The sequence below is a fragment of the Armigeres subalbatus genome, chromosome 2 (genome assembly GCF_024139115.2).
Source record: "Armigeres subalbatus isolate Guangzhou_Male chromosome 2, GZ_Asu_2, whole genome shotgun sequence".
Taxonomy (NCBI): Eukaryota; Metazoa; Arthropoda; class Insecta; order Diptera; family Culicidae; genus Armigeres; species Armigeres subalbatus.
Window position 1 is genome coordinate 195,140,642 of NC_085140.1, and position 26,625 is coordinate 195,167,266.

Sequence of the window (26,625 nt, forward strand, 5' to 3'; positions counted from 1 at the left end):
GTTGAGTTGGGGGTCCCACAAGGTAGTGTCTTGGGTCCATTATTGTTTATATTGTATATGAATGACATAAAAGAAACGCTTACCGTTGCTGAAGTGAACCTGTTCGCGGACGATGCAGTGTTGTTCGTGATAGCTGATAGCATTCAAGAAGCATATAGTTTACCTAGACCAGAGCTGAACAGGATGGTAGAATGGCTTAAGGAAAAGAAATTGATGTTGAATGTGAAGAAAACTAAATACATGATAATCAGAAATCAAAGGAAAACTGACAGCGAAGAATCAATAAGTATTGATGGTGAAGATATAGAACGTGTTGAAGTAACTAAATACCTTGGTGTAATGGTGGATGAAAAATTGAACTTTAAAGATCATGTAGACTACACAATTAGAAAGGCAGCACAGAAATTCAGGGTTCTTTGCCGAGTTAATGTTGATTTGACCATCGAGAACAAACTTATGCTGTATAAATCAGTTATTGCTCCACACTTTGAATATTGTGCATCTATTCTATTCTTAGCAAACAAACAACAGAAACGAAGAATGCAGTTAATTCAGAACAAAGCTATGAGACTCATTCTTGAGTGCGATCGGATGACGCCAGTAACTTTCATGAGAGAATGCTTGCAATGGTTATCAGTTGAACAAAGAGTGCTATACAGCACAATGGTGTTGGTATTTAAAATTAAGAACAGAATGACTCCAGATTACTTGACCGAAAATGTTAGATATGGTTCGGATGTACACGGATACTACACAAGAAGAGCATCGGATTTTAGACTTCCCAAATTCTCTATGTTGTTGTACAGAACTCATTATTTTTTAAAGGATTCAAAATATTCAACAATTTACCGACACAATTAAAAATAGAAACCAACTTAACGACTTTCAAGAGAGAATGTTTGAAATTAATCAAATTAGGACATCTATCTTGAGCGCTTAAATAATAATGAATATCTATACACTGGATTTTGTTTTTACGCGATTTACATTTTCTCAATTTTCCACTCATCCTAAATGTTTAACGCATATTAATTATCATGCGATTTTTCTTTGATTTATTCTGGATTTTTTGAAACATGTTGCGAAGAGTTTGGTGACAAATTGAAGTCACACGATCAAAAATACGAGCGAAAAAAAATCGTGTAAAAACAAAATCCTGTGTATATAAAATTAAGGTAATGATGGACGTACATGGAGTAAAATAATTAGTATATAAAAAAAATTGAAACAATATAGAATTCTAAATATCAAAATGATAAATCGACTTGCTTAAACTATGTACGGGGGCAAGTGGAGGGCCATCAAAGATTAAAAAAAAATGTAAAACTTTAGGCAATTCCTTGCTTTGTACTGTGCATAAACAGTTATAACTGTGCCAACTACCTGATATTATTACACAATTATTCTTAAATACAATTATTGGATGCTTGTTTTTAACTCTGCCTGCATTGAAATTTCATTATTGGTACGTGCGTTTGATTCCACTCCTCTCTATATAGATCAGCTGTTGTGAATCCTCTCAAAACTCTCACGTGTTTCAACTTCCCGAGTTGAAAGAATACTTTTTCGGTATCATTTTACAGATCAAAATATTTTTTGCAAGCAATAATAAATCTAAATTATGATGAAGGTATTTGTCAAGTAATTTGACTTGAAATTATTCCCATGAAATGACGTTGAAAGTTTATCTAATGAAACATACGATCCATTGTATCTTTCCATTATTAAATGAGAAAATGTTTGTAGGATTCGTGCGAAAGATGATAAAACTAAATATTCTTACACTAATTGAATCATTTATTTGCGAAATTATGAAGAAAATGGTGTATCGAACCACGAAAGGTTGATGCTTGAATCGCTCTTGCTTGAATCGTGTTTGGAAGCCGTAAGGTAGGCAATTATTTTTGGTATGTTCTGCGAATGAAAGCGATTATATCGTGATTCGAGAAAAGCATCATGAGGGCCCATCTACAAACAACATGACGTTTTAGGTTGTGGGAAGGTTCTTGTCTGAGCGTTAAGGACTTTATAAATTTTAGAACCCTACCATACATGAAGCATTACTAGAGGCTTGGTGTGGGTTGAGTTTAGCCGTATGTAATTTGCGAATGAAACTTAACCTGTTTTTACAAAAATTCTTGGCAACCTAATCGCAAGCATCGGATATTCTATCTGCAGCTTTCGGTCATTTTCTCCAGTACGGGTTATTGGTGAGAATGTTTTGATTTCAGAGTTTCACCTATACTAACGTAGTGCTACAAATCATCATCTACAAATTGTCCAAAAAAGTTTTGGTTATTTATGTCGCTATACTGATGGAAATTGTGAAATAAAATGATAGCTGACATAGTGTGGTTGTTATCCATTCATCTGATGTGCGAAAGCAGGTATGTTCATTCAGAAAACTCTTTTATGGGGCAAAAGAAAAACTTTAACACAGCCAGCCTGCATAAGTCAACGAAACATGGCTGCTAAAAAACCGAGTCAAAGTGATTTTTCACGCAAGATAATTGCTTTTAATAGTTTATGAAGTGTATAAATCTAGAGTTATGAAGCAGATATATGTTTGATACACTTCTCTAAAGAAGCAGTGATTAATATCTCTACAAATCGACGTATTATCGCTGAAATATTGATTAATTTGCGTGATGAGCCAATGTTACATCCAGGGCCAACATTACCGCCGGTTACCCTATCTTCAGAAAATACGTTGCCCATCCATGGCGGTAAAAAAATTTCTCTTGTCCTCTACTGCAAACACGGTACTATAGACTAGAAGTTAGCCACGGTGACAAAACCTGTAGAATGAAATGTTCTTACAAGTACATATTTTAAAAGTTTCACATGAATAAAATGTTTAGTTGCATGCAGTATGTATGAACTAAAAACAAATTATCCAAGCGGCACGCTTCAACAGCTCAAAACTTCTGTGCGGCCCTTGATAATAAGTATGCTGGGGACCACTGGTATTCTATTTGTCATTGTTACTCTATTCGATAACCAAAATACATGCCTTACTCAATACCAAAACATTTTATTCTCGCACGCGATTAGATTGAGGGGCCCTCCTTAGCCGTGCGGTAAAATGCGCGGCTACAAAGCAAGACCATGCTGAGGGTGGCCTCTCGTTAAGTAAGTACCACATCAACACTTCCTTCCTCTCCCTGAGGAAGATGGGCGTGGCCAGGAGTAGTAATCCTCATGCTTTTGTTATTTTTGTTTAAGAGTAAAATAAGGACCACTCACCTTCTTGATTTCTGATAGCATTCTAGATAAGGATCTCAAAAGTAAAACATGAGTATCACTAGTGTCCAATCTACGAATTACACCGTAACAATGCTAATGCTAATGCTAACAAAAACCTCCCTGACAAGTCTAAGCCGTCATTTCCCCTATTATAATTTTGAAAATAACCAATTAGGCCTTTCGTTAAACTTGAAAGAACCTAAACATATTTAGCACATAGAGAGATCAATGCCTCCCAATATGGGGATCAAATCTCCCGCAAGCATTAAAAATGCCATTTTTCGTTTTTTTTTTTAATACCGATATTTTGGTAACTTTCAACAAAAAATAATCGTTTCCAATGCTATTTCTAAATAACTAATATAATAGTCCACCTAAAATTGTATAAACCAATGTATAATACATTGAGACATATCCGAAAAAAGTGAAGATTATGTTAGTCACATGGATCAAGTGAATGTTATTGATATGGGAGCATGTTATAAATAATGGAACATATACCCTAATATTAGGTTAGTTATATAGAAGGATGATGGTATATTTAAGTACCCTTCATGCATCGTAAAGACAATCGAAGAAAGAGATCATTTGGTATCTTTAGGAACTGAGGGAGAGAGGCCAGTGTCACGGAGGGATAAACAAGTTCGAGGAAAAATTAGTCACGGGCTGTCGTAATTCTTCTGGGGATCGCCGTTTTGTGGTGCCGCAGCACTAGGGTTTGCAACAAAGTGAATGTAGTTGTAGTGGAGGCAGCAGAGCTTGCTCGCGCGACCAGGCAAAATGCATGTTTCTGTAATCGAATTGCATTACATTTTTTTTTGTTACACGCTCCGTGGGCTTGCGTCTGGTCGGATTGTTGTTGGTTGACCAGATACATCGGTTCAGTTAGTATCTGTACAATACGGGCCAAGGCATCATGGCACGAAGGTTTGCAGGAATTTATTGTCTGCGTTTTGTCGGAATCTTTCATGCTCGCGTGTGTGCCGGGGAACTTTCATGAAATAGTCACATTACCTACTTCTTGGAGGGATTTATTTTAGACTTTCGCTGTAGGTATTTATTATTATTAACAAGAAACGGTTATCGTGTACTCAATTGTTCTGCGTAAGTGCTTAATTGTACACATGAACATGCATCTTTTCTCGAGGAGCAGCATATTGTTGCAATGATCGATGAGCGATTCCATGTAAAATGGTACTTCAACAAAGTTCATTTGAAAGGGGTAAAGTACACTGGTACACATTGTTCGACTTTATTGTTGAAGAACCACTTCAAATTTTATTGTTCTAAAACATCAGGCTATTGGCATCTTTCTTATAACATCAATTATTACGCAATTAAATTATTCGCGCATAATTATGCCTCCATAGCCGCTATAAACGGCAAGTTGTTGTCAGTTTGTCGAATGTTTCGCGTAACCAAGATTTGTAGACATTGTTGTCTCTCTTGTATGCTCGCTTTCTAATACCATTTTGTTCGGGATATATACACAAAGGGGTAAGTGTACCACCACGATTCCGGATCATGTTCTGAGTGTCTTCCGAAAATTGTGTGCAAATTCGTACAAAAATATAACGAGCACAAATCTCAATTGTTTTGAAAATAGGTCGTATGTCCAAAAGAGAGGCTTTTTTTTCTATTTTATTACTATTTAGATTATTACATACTTTCTAAACTACCCTTTGCGAAGTGGCCAGTTAGTTGGGAAATGCGGGAAAAAGTCGTGAATTTCTTGAAATTATACAACAATTCGGGAAAAACCTCACCAGATATTCATTTTATTAAACCATGTACTACATGCATTACATCGTCCGTGTACTATCAGGAACTAAGACCTCGTCAAAATATATGAAAATGGTCAGAATTCTTTGAAAGTAGCAAGTAGTGATGATGGAAAGCAACATGCCACCTACGTGTCGGAAGGTTTCTGGAGAAATCTCCGAGAAAAAGTCAATAGTATTTCGTTGCAGCTTGTAGATTCCTAAAGAAGATGCTTGATCGATATTATTTTCAAAACGACTCAAGTTTTTTGGAGACTTTTACTGACCGTAGTCGGGTGTGGGCAATTATGTTCAGTTTCAGGCAAACAACTCACACCCGTCATTCGTTGCTAACATCTTGATTCTATCACATGGTACTAGTACTGTCACCCTGTACTGGAGAAGTGTTTTAGATTAATGAACAGTGCTTAGTCGGAAACCAGCATAAGGATTAATAGAACATTGGCATATATAATTAGGTACAATGCCATAATATAATCTGGATGTTTAACAAAAAACCAACCAAACAAACCGATATCAATTCACTACACCCGGAATAGCTGGTCGTCATGGTAAAATAATAGCCTATTCAGATTGGGCTATTTATGACTTTGTTAAGTGAGAGGGTATCCAATTATTACGAAGTGTTCAGACTGCAGCAAGATAATATATCTTGACGTTTCCATGTTTGCTCATTTGCACGCTAATACAGGGTTGAATTCAAGGAGAGTTTTAAAATTTAATTTGCGAAATCAAGCATTTGTGTGGCGACAATCGAACATTTTTTTCTGAACAAAGTTTCTACGAAAAAAAAAATATAAAAAAAATATGAAAGGGGTTTTCGGAGGATAATTGAAGCCCCCATTAAGGATAATGATAATTCATTAGTTGGGTGCGCCGTTCTTCGGGGAATCAGACTATTCCTCAATTTATTTTTAAGTTTAAAAAGTATTTTGATTCTGTACTATGATCGAACGGAGATTTGATAGAAAAATTTAGATACTTTTGGGAATTCTCACAAATAAAAAAAAAGGACGATTGGACCAATTTTCAAGAAATATTATCGAACTAAAATGTATTTCCACCAGTATCTCCATGTATGAAGGGCAACTCAGCAATTTAATTTTTTTTCAAATGGAAACTGAACCATTGCGTTCTACTCGACAATCAATGATACAGCTTCTAACAAAATCGAATCGTGTGAATGTGATATAATTTAAACTGGATTTTGGATGAATTAATGCATTACCAATCCATGTTTTATTTAAGGTTATTCTACTTCATATATACATCCCATTCAAATCGTACAGTTGTCCCACGTGTAAAATGTTGAAATCCAAAGTATATTAAGCCATTCAAGGAGCAGAATTGATACAATTTATGAAATCATGTTTATTCATCAAATATATTCGTTTTACAACCATTCCTACGTTTTAAATTGTCTTCCGCATTAGCCCTTGAACTTTGAAAATTTATTCGATTTGTTCTATTAAATCTAGGTTTAAGTTAAATACTTCATGTTAATTCTAGAGAGCATCTGTTTTTTAAACAATTCATGTTGAATAAGTATAATAAGTATTTTTCATCATATAAAATGCTTTCCTCAAACCCATCACAATCCGAGTTATTCTTCAGCGCTCAGAAGATTTCCATCTAACATACATTCGACCCTGCTGCGACAGAAAGAGCATGACTGTCAACTACGAAACGAAATGAAAACAGAGAGAATTTTCTCTCTGGCAAAGAGAGCGTCAAGCGACAAGCGTCACAGTTTTGTTTTGTTGAATTTCTCCCTGCATCCCAGTTAGAACGAAAGCTCTCTCGTAATAATTGTTCGTAATAAATTCTTCACGACTCTTTTTAGCGGGTATCTTTTGACAGCGCAAAATGTATGGAATATTACGTAAATAATGACATCATAAAGCGTATTTACTCTGAAACGCCAATTATTATGTCATTAATGGTGTAATCTGAACAGGCTATAAGTCTCAAGAACTAAACATAGAATGAGAAAAAAATAAACATCAGGAAACAAGGAATGAGTGACAAGAAGTTTGCGGAGAAGATGGAAGCTAAAATATTGAGAGATGCACAACGTAAAAAACCCAGATTGATGCACCTACCTAGCGTTGGTGGTGCCTCTCTCGTGCATTATAAAAATGAGAAAAACACTTTAGAGAACTTGTCATAAGACGAGTTTTTACCTTCCCATTTAATTCCACCACTTGATTGTACCTTGACAGATAAGTATTTCGACCTTAACAGTAAGGTCGTCTTCAATGTCTCGTACAGTACGAGCCACTGAAGACGACCTTACTGCTGAGGTCTAAATACGTATCTGTCAAGGTACAATCAAGTGGTGGAATCCAATGGGAAGGTACAAACTCGTCTTATGACAAGTGAAGACATTCCACTAAAAAGCTCAAAATAATTTTCAAAATAGCACTTTAGGGGGAATAATTTCACTATTTCCATCAATTCATAGCTATTTGCGGTGATTTAAATACATTGCAAACATTCTTGAGAAAAATCGATTTTGATATTTTTCCACCAAGAGGGGACGCTTTGGCAAAAAACTTGTTGTATCAATAATTCCGAAACTTTATGGCCGATCGGGTCAATTTTCAATAGAAAACAACTAGACCCCGTTCCATGTCGATTGCGAGCATTTACATATACTTAGTATACGAGAAAGGTAAAAACAATTGACCCTTTCCGGGCAAAAATGTTTACTCGTTTATTCGATTCTTTCTTTTATTTGATGTCAACTTTCGAAAGTTGATCTTTAATAAGTTAAAGAATTTTTTTTTTCCAGACTAAAGTCGGAGCGGCCTGTGCAGTACACTTCTTCTCCTTTCAGCTTGATTAATGGCTGCCCGTCGCCAAACACGCAGTCTGCGGAGGGTCCGCAAATCCTCCTCCACCTGATCGATCCACCTTGCCTTCAACCTGATTTGATTTGATTTCAACTGATTTCGTCACCACCAATACAAACTCGTGGTGGGTGACTTATGTTATCCTCTCTTGAGCCTCTTTCTATCATGTACTTCGTCTTCGACGTGTTGATGACTAGTCCAATCCGTTTAGCTTCGCTTTTCAGTTTGATGTAGGCTTCCTCCATCCTCTCAAAGTTACCCAAATAGCTGGACGGACTTCGTGAAAATCGTGCCACTCGTGTCAATCCCTCCCCTTTGTATTATTCCCTCCAAATCGATGTTGAATAGCAGACACGAAAGACCATCACCTTGCCGTAACCCTCTGCGCGTTTCGAAGGGACTCGAGAATGCCACTGAAACTCGAACTACGCACATCACCCGATCCATCGTCGCCTTGATCAACCGTATCAGTTGACCCGGAAATCAGTTTTCGTTCAATCAAATTATTATTTATTTATTCAGACTAATTTTACTTTATTTATTCAGACTAAGGCCGAAGTGGCATGTGCGGTATATAAGAGTCTTCTCCATTCGGCTCGGTCCATGGCTACACGTCGCCAGCCACGCAGTCTACGGAGGGTCCGCAAGTCATCTTCCACCTGATCGATCCACCTTGCCCGCTGCGCACCTCGCCTTCTTGTGCCCGTCGGATCGTTGTCGAGAACCATTTTCACCGGGTTATTGTCCGACATTCTGGCTACGTGCCCGGCCCACCGCAGTCGTCCGATTTTCGCGGTGTGAACGATGGATGGTTCTCCTAACAGCTGATGCAACTCGTGGTTCATTCGCCTCCTCCACGTACCGTCCGCCATCTGCACCCCACCATAGATGGTACGCAGCACTTTCCTTTCGAAAACTCCGAGTGCACGTTGGTCCTCCACGAGCATCGTCCAGGTCTCGTGTCCGTAGAGGACTACCGGTCTAATGAGCGTTTTGTAGATTGTCAGTTTAGTACGGCGGCGAACTCTATTCGATCGGAGCGTCTTGTGGAGTCCAAAGTATGTACGATTTCCTATACGTCTCCGAATTTCTCTATTGGTATCATTTTCGGCAGTCACCAGTGAGCCCAAGTACACAAATTCTTCTACCACCTCGATTTCGTCACCACCGATGCCAACTCGCGGTGGGTGGCTCACATTGTCTTCTCTTGAACCTCTTCCTATCATGTACTTCGTTTTCGACGTGTTGATGACTAGTCCGATCCGCTTAGCTTCCCTCTTCAGTCTGATGTAGGCTTCCTCCATCTTCTCAAAGTTACGTGCCATAATATCAATGTCGTCGGCGAAGCCAAATAGCTGGATGGACTTATCGAAAACTGTACCACTCGTGTTAATCCCTGCTCTTCGTATTACCCCTTCCAAAGCGATGTTGAATAGCAGACACGAAAGACCATCACCTTGCCGTAACCCTCTGCGGGTTTCGAAGGGACCCGAGAATGCCCCTGAAACTCGAACTACGCACATCACCCGATCCATCGTCGCCTTGATCAACCGTGTCAGTTTATCCGGAAATCCGTTTTCGTGCATTAGCTGCCATAGCTGGTCCCGATCGATTGTACCATATGCGGATTTAAAGTCGATGAATAGATGATGTGTGAGCACGTTGTATTCGCGGCACTTCTGCAGTACTTGGCGAATAGCGAACACCTGGTCCGTGGTGGAGCGTTCACCCATAAATCCTGCCTGGTACTGCCCCACGAACTATCTTGCAATTGGTGTTAGTCGGCGGCATAAAATTTGGGAGAGAACCTTGTAGGCGGCGTTCAGCAATATAATTGCGTGGTAGTTGCTACAATCCAGCTTATCGCCATTTTTGTAGATGGTACACACGACACCCTCCATCCACTCCTGCTGCAAAACTTTTTCCTCCCAAATCTTGGTAATGACCCAGTGCAGCGCTCTAGCCAGTGCCTCACCACCGCACAATGGTCGGAACCCGTGATTTGATGAACTTAATTGTTTTGTGCCCAAACGTCTGATGTGATCTAAATAGTGTCTTCAGAGAAAAAAATCACAAAAATATTGCCCATATTTGAGTGGATTTTATTTTTCAATAGTACCTACTATTGAAAAAGTTGAAAATCTAACTTTTTTCACGAACGTGATAAAAAAAAGTTTCTTCGGCAAAGTTGTAGATCTAGCAAAATTATGACATTTTGCTATAGAAACTTTTTCCTGCGATGAATACTTTTGGAGATATGAGCGTTTTTATGGAAACTCCCTTAAATTTAGAATTTTTGGTATAACTTTTTTCTAAACAAAACTCAGATTTGTGATGTTCTACAAAATGTGAGCACTAAAAAACTACGCGTTTTGATAAATATAAAACTTTGCTACGACAACTATATCAAAAGTTATGAAACTTTTAAAGTCAATTTCACACTGATTTCAATTGCGTATAGGGGAGAAGGTGGCAAACCGAATCACAATGTCAAGTACTATTCTGAAAGTTCAGACTTCATACTATAAAGTAGTGAAAGTTTCGTGAGTGTCATTTCATAAACGAAGAATTGGCGTAATTCAAAAATATGGAGTTTTCTTTAGAAAAATGCACTATTTTTCAATAAGATGCGTAGAAGGGAGAGGGTGGCACACCGGGACACAATATCAGGCACATTTTAGAAAGTTTTTACTTTATGGTTTGAAGGTGGGATGGTTCAGTGAGTGCCAATTCACACACAAACCACTAGGGTCGGCTTCGACAGTACCTGAGAGGGAGCCCTCGAAATGCATAAAATTAAATGAATACTGTCGTCAGACAACAAATAAATTTAAAACAAGAAAATAACAATCAAAGTGTGCGCCACCTGAAAGGCCAAATTTTGTTCTGCGTTGTTATGTTGCCTTAGAGAATTGGCTTGCACTGTCAGCTAGATCTCGGCTCAGCTTGACACGCACATTTTTTAAACCTTTTCTCCCCCACAGGACATTATTATACTCTTCTCCGTAATTTTATATGCATATACGGAAGCAGGGCCAGATTTAGAAGGGGGGCGGGAGGTCCATGGACCCGGGCCCCCACAAATATTATGTATCAAAACTAACTTTTTTTGTACATTTTGGAGCCCCCACAAGCTGTCGGCCCCGGGGCCCCCTTCCGGCTAAATCCGGCCCTGGAAGATGGGATGTTGTTGATCTCCCATTGACTAAAAAATCAATGATATCAATATTATTTTCACAAGAAAGTTGAAGCGCCATCTGTCTTCCAATAGACAATTTAATAAATGTGGCTTAAAAATATATAAATATTTAACATAATTATTCACTTAAGTAGCACCCACGAAATAGCTATCACTACTGCAGCACTGCAGCACAAGCTATCACATAACTATTCGACAATGTTTGCCATCTCTCTCCCTGTCTTCTTCTGTGACATCCACCACTACACATAACTACTTATACAATGTTTATTAAGTAATTTCATATTTACCAATTTCCAGGATTCTATACCAATCTACTATTTATGCATTTGTATATCCAAGAAACTAGCTTAATAGTACTCTTATGCCATAAGAAAATTTATTTGACTAGACCGCCAAATGAACCCGCCATATCGACATTGCAGTCAAACATCTAACCGCTATACTGCCGTTCTACGCATAATTGTCCCATGTACATAGGGAATCCCAGCAAACATGGGACAAATATGCGTATGACGGCAGTATAGGTCGAGAAAGGTCATAACTTCTTCGATGTACGTATATACCCATATATGCATATGAAATTAACGAAGTAGATGTGCTTGTTCTGCGTCTCGAATGGCCCAAGAATTGTCGATTTCGACACAACTCACGTAAAACGACCGTGTATTTCAGATGGGAGGTATCGACAATTGTCACTTCATTCGAAACGCTTCACCTCATACGAGACGCAGAATAAGCACAAGTTGTCAAAGGTGAGACACTGTTGTTACAATTCTAGTTATTTATGTGTAAATTGGCACTCACCAAACATTCACACCTATAAACTATAGAATGAAAACTTTCTAAAATGTGCCTAATATTGTGTCCCGGTGTACGCATCCCCTATACGCATCTTTTTGAAAAATAGTGTATTTTTCTAAAGAAAACTCCTTACTTTTGAATTACGCCAATTCTTCGTTTATGAATTGGCACTCACGAAACTTTCACTACTTTATAGTATGAAGTCTGAACTTTCAGAATAGTACTTGACATTGTGATTCGGTTTGCCACCTTCTCCCCTATACGCAATTGAAATCAGTGTAAAATTGACTTTAAAAGTTTCATAACTTTTGATATAGTTGTCGTAGCAAAGTTTTATATTTATCAAAACGCGTAGTTTTTTAGTGCTCACATTTTTGTAGAACATCGCAAATCTGAGTTTTGTTTAGAAAAAAAGTTATACTAAAAATTCTGAATTTAAGGGAGTTTCCATAAAAAACGCTTATAGCTCCAAAAGTATTCATCGTAGGAAAAAAGTTTTTATAGCAAAATGTCATATTTTTGCTAGATCTAAAACTTTGCCGAAGAAACTTTTCTTTTATCACGTTCATGAAAAAAGTTAGATTTTCAACTTTTTCAATAGTAGGTACTATTGAAAAATAAAATCCACTCAAATATGGGCAATATTTTTGTGATTTTTTTCTCTGAAGACACTATTTAGATCACATCAGACGTTTGGGCACAAAACAATTAAGTTCATCAAATCACGGGTTCCGACCATTGTGCGGTGGTGAGGCACTGGCTAGAGCGCTGCACTGAATCTTCAAGAATTTGTTATTAAACCGCTGTATTACTATGTTAGTTATAGTTATATGTTATATGTTATATGTTATGCATAGCTATCAATGTTAATCATTATTAGAAATTCTCTGGAAAGACTTTTTATTTTTTTAATTTCCTGCTTATTATCATAAGAAGTTCCATTTCTAGTTTTACCAGTAATTTCGAAACTCACATTTTCACAATGCTGTACTGCCGCTAACAGCAAGTCGAGCACATCTGTATATGGAGGCCCATATACAGATGTGCTCGACTTGCGGTTAGCGGCAGTGTAGATCTTGCTGCAAAATCTTAGTTTAAATAATAAACATAATTTAATGTAGCAACTTGTAATACACTATCTAGTTATTAATTTTATCCAAAAGTCACTATTTGGTCACTTTTTCTACAACCGAAAGTCACTATTTGGTCTCTTTTTTCGTCAGCGTTGGTCACTAAAGTCACTATTTTGAACGGCATTGATCACTACCAGCCCTGTAAATTGAATTTGAATTTAAAATAGTGAATAACAAGTCTCCCGTTGGTTGATACTCGTATACGATACCAGGTATACCAAACATCGCTTTTCTGTTTAACGAGTTCTAGTAGCTATGTGTAGCTAATGCATTGAAACGAACAACTCAAGCGTCTCATTTGTTTTCCTCTGCTGTATTCGAAAAAATGCTTGTCGTCATCGCCGTTCTCCACCATAAGTACCTACGTACGGTACAGCTCGCTTTCCATCGAAATATGACGAGGCTTCTGTGGTCGTACTAACGATACCGTTCCAAGCAATAGCGAAAACATTGATGTAGCAAACAAAACGAAACCATCTAGGCCACTACATGCTAACGGAATATCCTCAATCTAATTTTGATTGAATTGACACTTGCCATTTGCTAAACTTTCAGTTTTCGCGCTTTATTCAAATGTTATTGTTCTCCCGTTCTAAATATATGTACAAGCACATTAGCACTTCGGTTCGAATTTGTTTGTACAGCGATCATTTGCTGGTTGGGGTTTTTAGTTGTGATGCCATTTAGTAAGGGGTATTATACTGATTGGATCGAAATATGTTGTTTCAACTTTTTTTTCAATTTTTTTCTTGACAGGTTAACATATCTTTGATTGACGGTAAAGATTTCCATAGTTCAACAAATGGTTGTTAAAATGATCGTAACGTCTTTCGATTAAATTGGAATGCAGTCGTATCCCAATTAGCAAACGATTACTGCTCAAACTGTTTATATATTCCACATAAGCTTCTAGCTCAGCTCAGCAACAACCGATGTCGAAATTTAATGTTCTATTTGTGTTCATACTTTTTCTTCTTATTTTTTCCAGGAAATCCGGGAGAAGAGCGAACAGGAAGCACGGTCGAAAGATTTTTCCACAAATGAATCGAAGAAGTTGGACAACAGGCGACTGAACAGGTATCGGGACGTGTCACCTTATGACCATTCACGAATCGTGTTGAAGCGAGGCGAGACTGACTACATCAATGCCAATATGGTCAAGGTAAGAAAAATCATAACGATAGCATGTCGATACTATATTACTCGCTGGTTGTCGGTGGTTGTCTCACCAGTGAGTAAATAGTCCTGCGAAAATTAACGTAAAAGAAAAACTATGATCTCTTATTAATGTTAATCAATAATTACATCAATCAATAATTAATGTTAATCAAAAATTCAAACGATTGGCGTTGACCTTGGGTTCTCGCAGATTTTTTATTCAGTTGCGTTGTATTTTTGGAAAACCTAAACGAGCAAGGTTGAATCAACGACGCAGGTTTTCTATCGAGTGGAATACTTTTTCGGTAACATTGTCATGGTCAACGTTTGTGCAAAGGTTGAGATAGGCAAAATATGGTCAACATTTAAATTAGGCTTAGCAACTTCGTGCAAAATAAAATTATTTTAAGAAAACAGGAACCAAAATTTTCATAGTGTTTATCGAATTATCTTTTTAACGCTTTTCGAAATGGTTAGCAGATGACTTAAGCGACACTCCTAATGGACACCAATCATTCATTTTAGGTCTGAAGACCCCAACAGGGAGAGCGCTATTGATAGGGAGGCGCAAATATCAGCAGGCAGTTTAACAAGAACATATTTTTACTAACACGCGGATTTCGCGATTTTTACGGATTTGGTGACCATTTAAATGACCGTTTTGAATTTTTGCGAGGATTTTGTTTCAGATTTATTACAGAATAAATAAAACTAAGAGGCCAAGTTTATATTTTTAAGCGACTGCTTAAAAAAATGTAACTATTGATTTTGTTTTCCACTATTTTTTGCGATGCCAAATAACTTTTGATCTAGCATTTTTCTCGAAGGTGATTCCTTCCTTTTGAAATCTTTGAAAAAAGTCGTGGGAAGGAAAGTGTTTACAAGCGATATAAATAACCAGGCCGCTCCAAAACGCGAAGGGTTACAACCCCGAACAAGGGTAGGGACAAGGGCTGGGAAGCTGAACCCCGGCCGGGTACCTCCAAAACCCAGTAAAGTCCCAGTAAAGGCGGTGGTAAGGGGTTACGGCAGGCTGAGAGCTCTCAGCCGCACCAGACCAGGGAAATAGAGGGGGATGACTAGAGATGTCGCAAATTAATCGATTATTTCGATTAATCGATTAATCGTTGTGATAATCGATTAATTTTGAATCGATTATTACCCAACGACTAATCGATTCAATAATCGAGAAGAATCAACAGTAATCGATTAGTTACTAATCGATTAATCGGGATTTTACGACATCATAAGAATGTCGCAAATTAAGCGATTACTTCGATAAATCGATTCATCGTTGTGATAATCGATTAATTTTTAATCGATTACTACCCAACGATTAATCGATTCAATAATCGATAAGAATCGAGAGTAATCGATTAGTTACTATTTTACGACATCTATAGGGATGACGCCTCCTGGACCCTGGTCAAGAACAAGAGGAAACCGAAGACGTCAAGGGCCGAAAAGAAAGCCCAGGCGAATGCGGGTAGCAAGAAGTCTAGGGTAGGCGCCAATCGCTCCAGGGGCGATGCCCTAGTCATCACGGCGGACGAGGCTAAGTACTCGGACGTCTTGAAGGCGATGAGGAGTGACGTCAAGCTCGGTGAACTCGGCGCCGACGTACGTCGAATAAGACGTACCCGGATGGGCGAGATGATCCTCGAGCTGAAGCGGGGCGTCTCGCAAAAGGGCGCCGCCTACAAGAAGTTGGCGGAGGAGGTCCTAGGCGAGACGGTCAAGGTGAGGGCACTCACGACGGAGGTGAATCTAAGGGTTAAAGACCTGGACGAGATCACCGAAGTCGAAGAGCTCGTCACGGCACTGCGGCGACGGTGTGAAGTGAAGACGCCCACCGCAGCCGTTCGGCTATGGAAAGTTCCGGCAGGGACGCAGGTAGCACTGGTTCGGCTATCTGCAGCGGACGCCTCCAAGGTAGTTAAGTTAGGGAGCGTCAAGGTGGGATGGTCGGTATTCCCTGTGGGCATATACGAGCAACCCGAAGTTTGCTTCAAGTGCCTGGAACCGGGCCACAAGCAATGGGACTGCAAAGGCCCTGACAGAAGCAATCTCTGCCGACGCTGCGGATTGGAGGGACATAAGGCACAATGCTGCACGAACTCTCCCAATTGTTTGATTTGTTCCAGCAAAGCTGTGAACAGCAAGCACCCCATGGGGGGTTCAATGTGCCCGGCGTTTAAGCGTGCTGCAAAATCACAGTTCAGGTAACGCAGCTGGCTTGCTCGGCCTCGCCCGAGTGTTTGGTGTGCGCAGGTTTAGAGAAAACGGCGGAACACGTGTTGTTCGTGTGCTCACGTTTTCGCGCAATGCGTGACCACATGCTTGCCACATGTGGTCTGGACACTACCCCGGACAACCTAGTTCGGAGGATGTGTAAAGATGAAGTTGGCTGGAACGCCGTTTTATCGGCTATCGCCCAAATCGTCTCGGAGCTACATAGAAGGTGGCGCGTGACTCAAGGATGGCTAGTTCAGGCGCAAATAAGAGGTGGTCCAAGAGTCGGCTTCATGGGTCATACCGGTGGTCATGCTCTGTGGTCGAACTCGATCCTTTTATCGAACAAGTGGTCGCGCGAAGAACAACATGGTATCGTCGCTTTCGCGGCGTCGGGCAACTCCAGGCGGGTTCAGGCCGAGGAAGGACGGAAAGGGTTCCTCGTCAAGGCTAGGGCAGGCGTAGGCACCGCGTCGGCAAGTCCCTCTGTGTGCTGGCGAATAGGCCCTATCGCAGAAAGGTCAATTTGGGGTGCACGCGGCATCATCATTCTTGATACCTGTCGTGCAGAGGGAAGCAGGCGCGAAGTCGACCCTTCCCACCTTCCGAAGACATAGGGCGTGGTAAGGCCACCTGGAAAGCCGGTAATGCGCTGGCACGATACCATGGTGTTCTTCTAAAAAAGCGAGTAACGAAGTTCGATGCTGCAAGGACACGCAGCTAACCTCGAGGGTGCGTTGTGCCCTGGCCCCCCTTTGAAGCATTACTTTCTGGTTGTACCGAAGGAACTATGGGCTTGGCGGCAAAGGAAACGGTTTTTTTTTTCTTCCTAAACAATGGAGGGGGGAGGGGGAATCTGCTCAACAGACATCCTGGGTTGACCAGGAAGTGCTGGGTTAGGGATAACCGTGGGAGACAGGACTACATCCCCGACCCGCTAAACCGTTTCCATTGCCGCCAAGCCCATAGTCCCTTCGGTACAACCAGAAAGTAATGCTTCAAAGGGGGGCCAGGGCACAACGCACCCTCGAGGTTAGCTGCGTGTCCTTGCAGCACCGAACATAGTAACTAGCTTTTTTAGAAGAACACCATGGTATCGTGCCAGCGCGTTGCCGGCTTTCCAGGTGGCCCTATGTCCTCGGAAGGTGGGAAGGGTCGACTTTGCGCCTGCTTCCCTCTGCACGACTGGTATCAAGATGATGCCGCGTGCACCCCAAATTGACCTTTCTGCGATAGGGCCTATTCGCCAGCACACAGAGGGACTTGCCGACGCGGTGCCTACGCCTGCCCCAGCCTTGACGAGGACCCCTTTCCGTCCTCGGGCTCGGAACCCGCCCGATTGACCGACGCCGTGAAAGCGACGGTACCATGTTGTTCTTCGCGCGACCACTTGTTCGATAAAAGGATCGAGTTCGACCACAGAGCATGACCACCGGTATGACCCATGAAGCCGACTCCGATCCCTTGGACCACCTCTTATTTGCGCCTGAACTAGCCATCCTTGAGTCCACGCACCACCTTATGCCAGCTCCGAGACGATTTGGGCGATAGCCGACAAAACGGCAGCGTTCAGCCAACTTCATCTTTACACATCCTCCGAACTAGGTTGTCCGGGGTAGTGTCCAGACCATAAACATGTGGGTCACGCATTGCACGAAAACGTGAGCACACGGAACAACACGTGTTCTGCCGTTTCCTCTAAACCTGCGCACACCAAACACTCGGGCGAGGCCGAGCAAGCCAGCTGCGTTACCTGCACTTTGATTTTGCAGCGCAGCTTAAACGCCGGGCACATCAGACCCCCATAGGGTGCTTGCTGTTCACAGCTTTGCTGGAACAAATCAAACAATTGGAAGGGTTCGTGCAGCATTGTGCCTTATGTCCCTCAATCCGCAGCGTCGGCAGATTGCTTGCTTCTGTCAGGGCCTTTGCAGTCCCATTGCTTGTGCCCCGGTTCCAGGCATGAAGTGAAACTTCGGGTTGCTCGTAGCCGCCCACAGGGTATACCGTACCACCCCACGGCGCATCCCTAACTTAACTACCTTGGGCGTCCGCTGCAGATAGCCGAACCAAGCGCACCTGCGTCCCTGCGGACCTTTCCGTAGCCGAACGGCTGCGGTGGGCGTCTCCACTTCACACTGTCGCCGCAGTGCCGTGACGAGCTCTTCGACTTCCGGTGATCTCGTCCAGGTCTTTAACCCTTAGATTCACCTCCGTCGTGAAATTGCCCTCACCTTGACCGTCTCGCCGGACTTCCTCCGCCAACTTCTTGTAGGCGGCGCCCTTTGCAGACGCCCCGCTTCAGCTCGAGGATCATCTCGCCATCCGGGTACGTCTTATTCGACGTACGTCGGCGCCGAAGTTCACCGAGCTTGACGTCACTCCTCATCGCCTTCAAAACATCCAGTACCCAGCCTCGTCCGCCGTGATGACTGGGGCATCGCCCCTGGAGCGATGGGCGCCTACCCTGAACTTCTTTCTACCCTCATTCGCCTGGGCCTTTTTCGGCCCTTGACGTCTTCGGTTTCCTCTTGTTTGTTCTTGACCAGGGTCCAGGAGGCGTCATCCCCTCTATTTCCCTGGTCTGGTGCGGCTGAGAACTTTCAGCCTGCCGTAACCTGCCACCGTCTTTCCTAAGTGGACCGGACTTTCCAGGTCCTTCCTCCCCGGTTTTAGGTACCTGGCCGGGGTTCAACTTCCAGCCCCACTACCCTTGTTCGGGTAGTAACCCTCCGCGTTTGGAGCGGCCCCAGGAGCTCATCCCCTGGAAGACTGTCTCCCCGTTTTTGTGTCTGCTCCGTTGGGCAGTCACCCCCAACAATACACCCGCAAATGCTTGAGCCTCAGTCTGGGTAGACTTTGGCACCACCGTCTTCGCTGGCACGCCTTCGGTCGATTCGACCTTGCCCGGAATCCGCGAATCCTTGGGCCTCAGTCTGGGTAGACCTCGACTCCACCGATTTCACGGGTTTACACTTGGCCGTCCGACCGCCCTCTCCAGCTTGGCGTCCAGCATCGACTTTCGAAGTTTGTGCAAGCTCCTCTTGAGGTCCTTGCTGATATGCTTCGATGACGCAAAGTCAATGATGGCGTCCAGCTGTTCCGTCGCCACCTCGAAGGCCAGCCCATCGCGTTTGCGGTTCATCGCCTCCACAAGCCATGGGCTGTCAATAACCCCTACCGGCGTTTTTCTAGCCGAGAGGAAGGTTGAGTGACCCACGCTGGCTCTGCGCACTGAGCTGCCGACTATTGCCTCTGGCCTCCTAGGCGGAGACCTGAACAACCCAACTCTTGCGAAGGGGTTGTCGCCTACACTACTACCACTAGTTGAAGAATTGCCTTGGTTTTCCATTTTGGTCCTACGAGTTGCTCGGGAAAAGACGTCCACCACGCCAGAACCCAGCATGACGCGGTAAGGACAATTACTGTGGGGGGTGCCCAGGTATCCCACAGGCGTGAAAGGCCGAGCTCATGATTTGGGTTAAAGGCCTAGCCCATTAGTTCACCCCCCTGGCCAAGCCCCTCCTCGGCGCGGGGCGCTTGACGCCTTGGGATTAGGGGTTAGGGACGATGGTCCCGGTTTAACTCGCAGTGGCCATGGGGAGGGGTCGTCAAGCCCTTGGACAAAGTCCCTGCTGCAATGGAAACGGTTTAGCGGGTCGGGGATGTAGTCCTGCCTCCCTCATTTGCTGTTGGAGGTGATCCCTAACCCCGCACTTCCTGGACAACCCAGGATGTCTGTTGAGCAGATTCCCCCTCCATTGCTTAGGAAGAAAAAAAAAACACTGTAGCTGTAACTTTGTAACGCAACGAGAAAAATTCTGCCTCTTCCTAACTTTTGGAAACTATGATGCTCTGAGAAAATCAGCTTCCAGCGACATCTAGGAGCGGCGCCACAATAAAAGTGACACATTGTGCATTGGGGTCCATTTGGACCCAAGATTTTATCACGATCACAAAAACTCAAATTTCAACCGATTTTCGTTCTTTAGGCAACATAAGAGAGCTATAGGTTTCTAGAATAAGCCCATGGGGTGATTAATTTAAAAAAATTGACCTCTCTAGCCCTCGGGGAACCTGTACTAAAGAGGTACTGTTTAGGCTTCTCAATTTGGCAACTTATTTTCGAGATTCGCGTTATGAAACATTAAATTGCTTGCAAATATGTGCTCTGTGTTTGCTATCTTGTACCCCGTCATTTTCTCGGCAATTTTTATCCCTTGAGCGATCATGTGAAAGACCTCTGGAAGATCCGGAAGTATCCGTAAAATGGCCAATTCTAAAAGATTCACCCAAGAGCTTTGCCAATTTTTCGCCTTAGTACAGCCATCCTGGCGAATTGTGGGTGCAATTACTAGTGAAAGTTTTCTGGATAGTTCCAAAATGTTCCAGAAACGGTCCTTCGGAAGATCTGGAACATCCGTAAAATGACCAATTCCAAAAGTTCGTAGTTTCGTAATAACAGAGTTTTTTACGACTACGCGGGATTTCACAGTTTTTCATGGATTGGCGCAGATTCACAGAATTCGATTTTTAGGGTTTCGCGCATTGGTTGGCGCGGATTTAGATTTAGGTGAAAATTTTAATAAATAAAATGCTTGAATCTGAGACGTTTATTTGAAAATAAGTTTTTGAGTCATTTTGATGGGCTTTATTTTTTGTTGTTGGCAAATGTTGTTGTTGAGAACAAAACTTACGTTTTGAAGGCTTTTTAACATTATTTTTCGGATATATCCAAGCCCTTATTAAATGGCATGTATTATACTTTTTTAAATATTCGATTATTTTTTTTATGAAGCTGCCCATCGGCCTTCTTTTGTCACTTCAACTTCTAAACATATTCATATTCGGACTCTGCACCGTCAATTTTCAGAATGAATATGGGTCCAGTGAGTATGTTATTTGAAAATCACTAAATTATTATGAATAATCGTATAAACTGAACGCCTTACAATGATGATGGTAATGATAATCAACTGAATGAGTTCATGGAAGAAGTTAAAACTGGAAGTAAGTCATTCTATGTTTTGAATAATCCAAACACGATTGTCAAAACTCGGAGCGACTGTGCTTCATGAAAGTGAATATTTTATGCTCTGCTCTTAAGCATTCTTTTAAACAAAATGTTATAAGTTGAGAGGGACGCCCTTGTTTTGCCATTTTCAATTCATTCTAAAACATCACACATCATGCTCTATTGAAGGACGTGAACACCAATTTTTCACCTTTGTCAATTTCTTTGTCATTCTGAGATACTTGCTTCAGTATCTGATTGGTTATTTCTTTCACAGCTCTTTTCGTCAGAATGCTTTCATAGTGTTGAAACATTTTATATTGCTTTCATAACATTCATCTAGGAACGAATAAGGGTTTTATTCACCAATTAAAAACATAAAAATGTTCTTCGATTTTGGATTTGGATGCAGTTGCTTTATTTTTAATAAGTGCTTCCCGCAGAAAGCCGTTGAAAAATAAGGAAGATGATTCTCAAAAGAAGTTATTTTATAATGTTTTTATGCGATGTTTTTGAATAACTCTGGTGGTATTTTACAGGATTATCAACAGAAAACGAAGAAACCTTTAAAAAAATTCTCCATAAGGAGCCTTGAGGGTAAATAATTGTAAGAAATTAATTTCCACAGCCTAAAGAAGATTTTTGCAGCATTTAAAATCCGGAGAAGTTATAAAGGAAATTTTGGAGAGGATATCCGTGCGATTTATTCGATTTCTGCAAGAATCTCTAAGCGATTTCCACCAGGAACTCATGAAGACATTTTCACAGAAAGCAGGCTCTGAAAGATTTTCTGCAGAGTTGTTTTGAAGAATTTCTTTGAACTTACTACAAAATTCCAAAATGAATTTCCAGAATAATTCCCCAGGGAATTATTTTTTCTTATAAGTTTATCTACCAAATCAATTATGATTTAAACTGACTTTAACTTTTTTTGTATATAAATGTATCTTGAGCCGAGCTTTATAAAGTTCGATCAACAAAAGATCAACTGACAATAACGGAACAAAACCATCATCTCATTTAAAAAGCGGTGCTTATTAAAATAGTTTTGGCTGTTTAGTTCTTGTTCACTCATGTCGAATTCGTTTTAAAAAAGTTCCAACCTAAGTGCTGTCAAAGTGTTTTTTTTATTTACTCAACAGGTTGGAACTAGGTTCCGCACTAGTTCCAACCCCAAAGCTGTCAGAGTTCGCTTTTCTGTGTTGTTTCACGGTTTTCGCACCGGGTTCACCAATACAAATGCATTTCAACTGTCAAAACCACGTGGGTGGGTGGGACTTAGGCGGAATAAACAAGCAGAAGGAAGCTTGAAACTGTCTGTTTTATTAAAATAAAATTTGCGCATTGAAAATCTTTTTTTTTTTAGGATATTAACTGATATTTGTAATTGTAGTTTTAAATGGAAATTAATCCAGTACTGTTGTCTAGATTCAGTTTAAAAATAATAATTGTTAGGGAAGTTATGTATTGTATAAGTTCATTCAGGTTTTTCCTCCACATTTTGTGTCCTAGAAATTAGGTCAGTGGATGGAATTATGTGGTTGGAATTCTCCTTGAAACCCGTTCACAAAATCCGCTAGGAATTGTGTCAGAAAAAATATAATTGAGAGAATACCGAATAGAATTATTTCTTATGGAATTCTTCCAAAAACTCTTTCGTGCATTTTAGAATTTTTCTTCAAGAATTCTGCCAGAAATTACCTCAGACATTCTTTCATTCGGTAGTTCTTTCTTGAATTTTTAGGCATTCCACCATATGTTTTCAAGGGATCCTTTCGAGAATGAATTCCTTTGGGAATTCTTCTGTCTTGAATATCTTTGAATACTGTTTCCAGGATTTTCTCTTGAGAATTTGCTTCAGGAATTAATTTGGAAATTCCTACCAATAATTCAGCTTCAGGGACTCCTTCTAGAATACAAGAAACTTTACCTCAGAAGTTTCCTTCAGGGAGTGCTCCGCAAGTTTCGTACATAAATTCCCCGGAAGTACAACTTGAGCAATTCCTCCGGGAGATTCTTGAAAGATTAATGCACAGGGCCCGAAATCCGGCGGAAAATTTTCCCGAGGTGTGAGGCTACCTATTTATCAGGAGAGGTAGCTCGGTAAAAAAATTAAGTGAGTCCTGGAGAATTTTAATTTCATTAGCTTCTGAGTGTTCTCCAAAAAAACTTTTGTAAGAAACAGATGATTTTTGTAAAAATATAAAATCTCTTTTTACATGAATTCTATACTTGGAATTCTTGATATAAAAAATGTGCATGGGATCATTGAATATAATTAAATCGTGAGGGGAACTTTTCCGATCTCCATCTCACTGAAAATAAATATATTCATCTCATCGAAACAAAGACAATACAGCACCAATTTCGTTAACCTCTTTTTTTGTCAACATGCGTGCTCCTGCTGAAAAAAGATCACAAAAATAATAAACAATCCAAATTCCTTTCCGTTTGCTTTGCTTTTGATGGGATGAATATCAGAGCCATGAGATGAATTCCGGAGCAGTTCCCCTGTTATATCCGCCAAGAAGTTAATTCCACTCTCCACCATAAAATCAGTTCCACGCACTTGAACATATTTGTTTATTTACCATGATCTGATTGGTCAAGGCCAACGCACTGCCAGTGCACTGGATATCCGCGATCATCTGGATCATATCGTTTCGAATCAAAACAAACACGATACTACGCACACCAACATATCCAATGACAGATGGAACTGAAAATGTTTTTTTATTCAGGGTTCCGGTTGGCACTGACCCGGGTTTAAACACGAATTCAACATTAGGTTCAAGCACTTCTGAAGTGGTGAATATGGCCATCTAAGAGTGAGTTGTAATACTATCTGCAGGATTTACTTGGTATGTAGAGAAAAATGCTAGTAGGAAATATGGGGTTGAAAAACAGGCCAAGTTCCTGTTGGAATGTATAGCCATTGTAGAATAAGAATATTATAAAAACCAAACTTAAAGAGAAGGCGTTAAGTAAATTGCGTTAAAGCATTGATATCACAGCTCAACAAGATTTTGTCCCTAACACCAAATAATGTGTCCCAAATAGATTTTTGCTCGCTGAATCCGAATCTGACTTCAGATTTGCTCTAACACGTCAGATTTTGAGATATACCTCAATAAATGTCGTAATAAAATCAATGATTTTGAGGCATTTTGGAACAGCCATCGTTAACCCTACTAACAAAGAATTACTAGTCAATCCGCAAGGTCCAAAATGGATCACAAACATCTTATCTTTCGAAATGTGTGCATTTTGAACAGGTTAAAGCTTATAAAGAGTGTGATTTATCTACAATTTTAGTAAGTAAAAGTCATTTAAAAATATGTTTTTTATGCAAGCCACCTCGAAGACTTGTATACAAGCCTGTGTTATATTCTGTAAGAAAACGTTTTTGAGAGGAAAGTAAAAAAGAATTCAATATAGGTAGAACTGTTCCGTTTTCCATCTCACTGAACATATATTCATCTTACCCGCAAAACAAAAGAAATAGCAGGCACCAATCTCGTCATGCTTCTTTTTGCTATCACGCGTGCTCACTGGTGAAAAAAATCATCAAAAAATAAGACCCCAACCAAAATTCCTTTTCATTTGGCACTTTGTTTTTGATGGGATAGGGAAATAGGAGCTGTAGCGGATGAAGTACCGAACCATTCCCTAATAGTTTGTCCAAGCAAAAAATAATATGTTTTTCATTGAAGTAAGTTCTATTGAATATAAATATGATATTGTATTTCCTATGGCGGCGCGATAATTTTTTATAATTGCTCCAAGTGGTATGAATTGTATTTACTCGCCAATTGGAAGCTCCTTTATTATATTCATTCAGAATAAAAGCAAGTGATAGGGAGAACTGTACGCAATTCTATACATTTTGATTTATTTCTGCTATTTATGATCATTCCAATATTCCTATGATAGAATTTTGGGCGGAAAACTATCAATTAGCAAAATCAATCAACGAATCGATAAATTGCATTCGAACGTTCTTGTGTATGATTGCATACAAGCTGAAGCTGACGTTGGCAGCTGCACGCCATAACAGAACCAGGAAAACGTCAACAACCTTCATCGTTGCGTGGGGACTTTTCATTTTGATTCGCGTTAAAGAAAATGCTGCGTGAATGTTGCAATAATCTCCAATGCAATTTCTTTTATCTATGGTCAGTGAAACGGGAAGAAAAAGTTCACTAGATTTTATCAAGCTTTGTTATGTTGCTGGGACGCAAGGTTATGCGCCAGAAAAAAACTCCGCTCCACTTCACCGTGCTTGTTCAACATGTACAGTTACCCGACGCGCATATGGATTTGGATGATCCGCCAATTCTGCACTCTGATATTTCCTCTAAAACAACGGCATAAATGAGAAAATTTACGATGCGAGATTACAGCATATTCAAATTTCAACTTATTTTCCCTAGTGCTGGAGTGTATTTTTATTGAGTCAATGTGGCTTGAATGCTCTGGTAGTGGGGATCCAGTAGGAGGATTTGAATTTGTTCAAATTGCAATCCGATCTGTTTCCTTGTTATTGATAAAAAGAAAGAACTTTCTGGATCATCATATTCGCACTATATTTCCTAGCACAACTTCAATATTTTTTATTTAAAAGTAAGCGTAAAACATATATTTACAAACTTACCAGTATCCTCTATGCTTCATTCCAACATTTTCATATCCCAGCAATTCCACTCTGGTCGCATGTTGTTGAATTTTGGTGGCTTCGAACTGGGAGTGAGGCGTTTTTGCATACAAGTTTTGAAAAACAACTTGCATGGAATATTACAAATTAAATTCACTGAACTTAGAAATTCAGGAAAACCGAGTGAAAAGCAATTGATGACGTGCAAATCTGATGGAAATTGGTCGCCAGATCACTTATCAATGTTTATACTCGTTTCGGATATTGATTGACCTAAAATTATGTTTATATACTTCATAGAAAGTCCTTCGAAAATGCCAATTTCTTCAAATTAGCGAGTAGTAATCTGGCTATATCTCAAAGAATTTGGATGATGTTAGAGAGCATATCTGAGACAGATTCGGATTCAGCGAGCCAAAATCTACTGAAGACACATCAATTGGTTCTGAGGACCCGCAAAAGTTTTAATTTTGTTCCCCTGTGTATTTCATTGCGTTAAAATATTGATATTTACTCAGAATTTAGTTCATAGTCGCGCGGATTTGGCGC

At 40.5% G+C, this 26,625-nt stretch overlaps 1 pseudogene; it reads left to right on the forward strand.

The window, feature by feature from the left end:
• The window catches only part of LOC134209472 (tyrosine-protein phosphatase non-receptor type 61F-like), a 90,650-nt pseudogene that overhangs the window by 24,742 nt on the left and 39,283 nt on the right, over positions 1–26,625 (forward strand).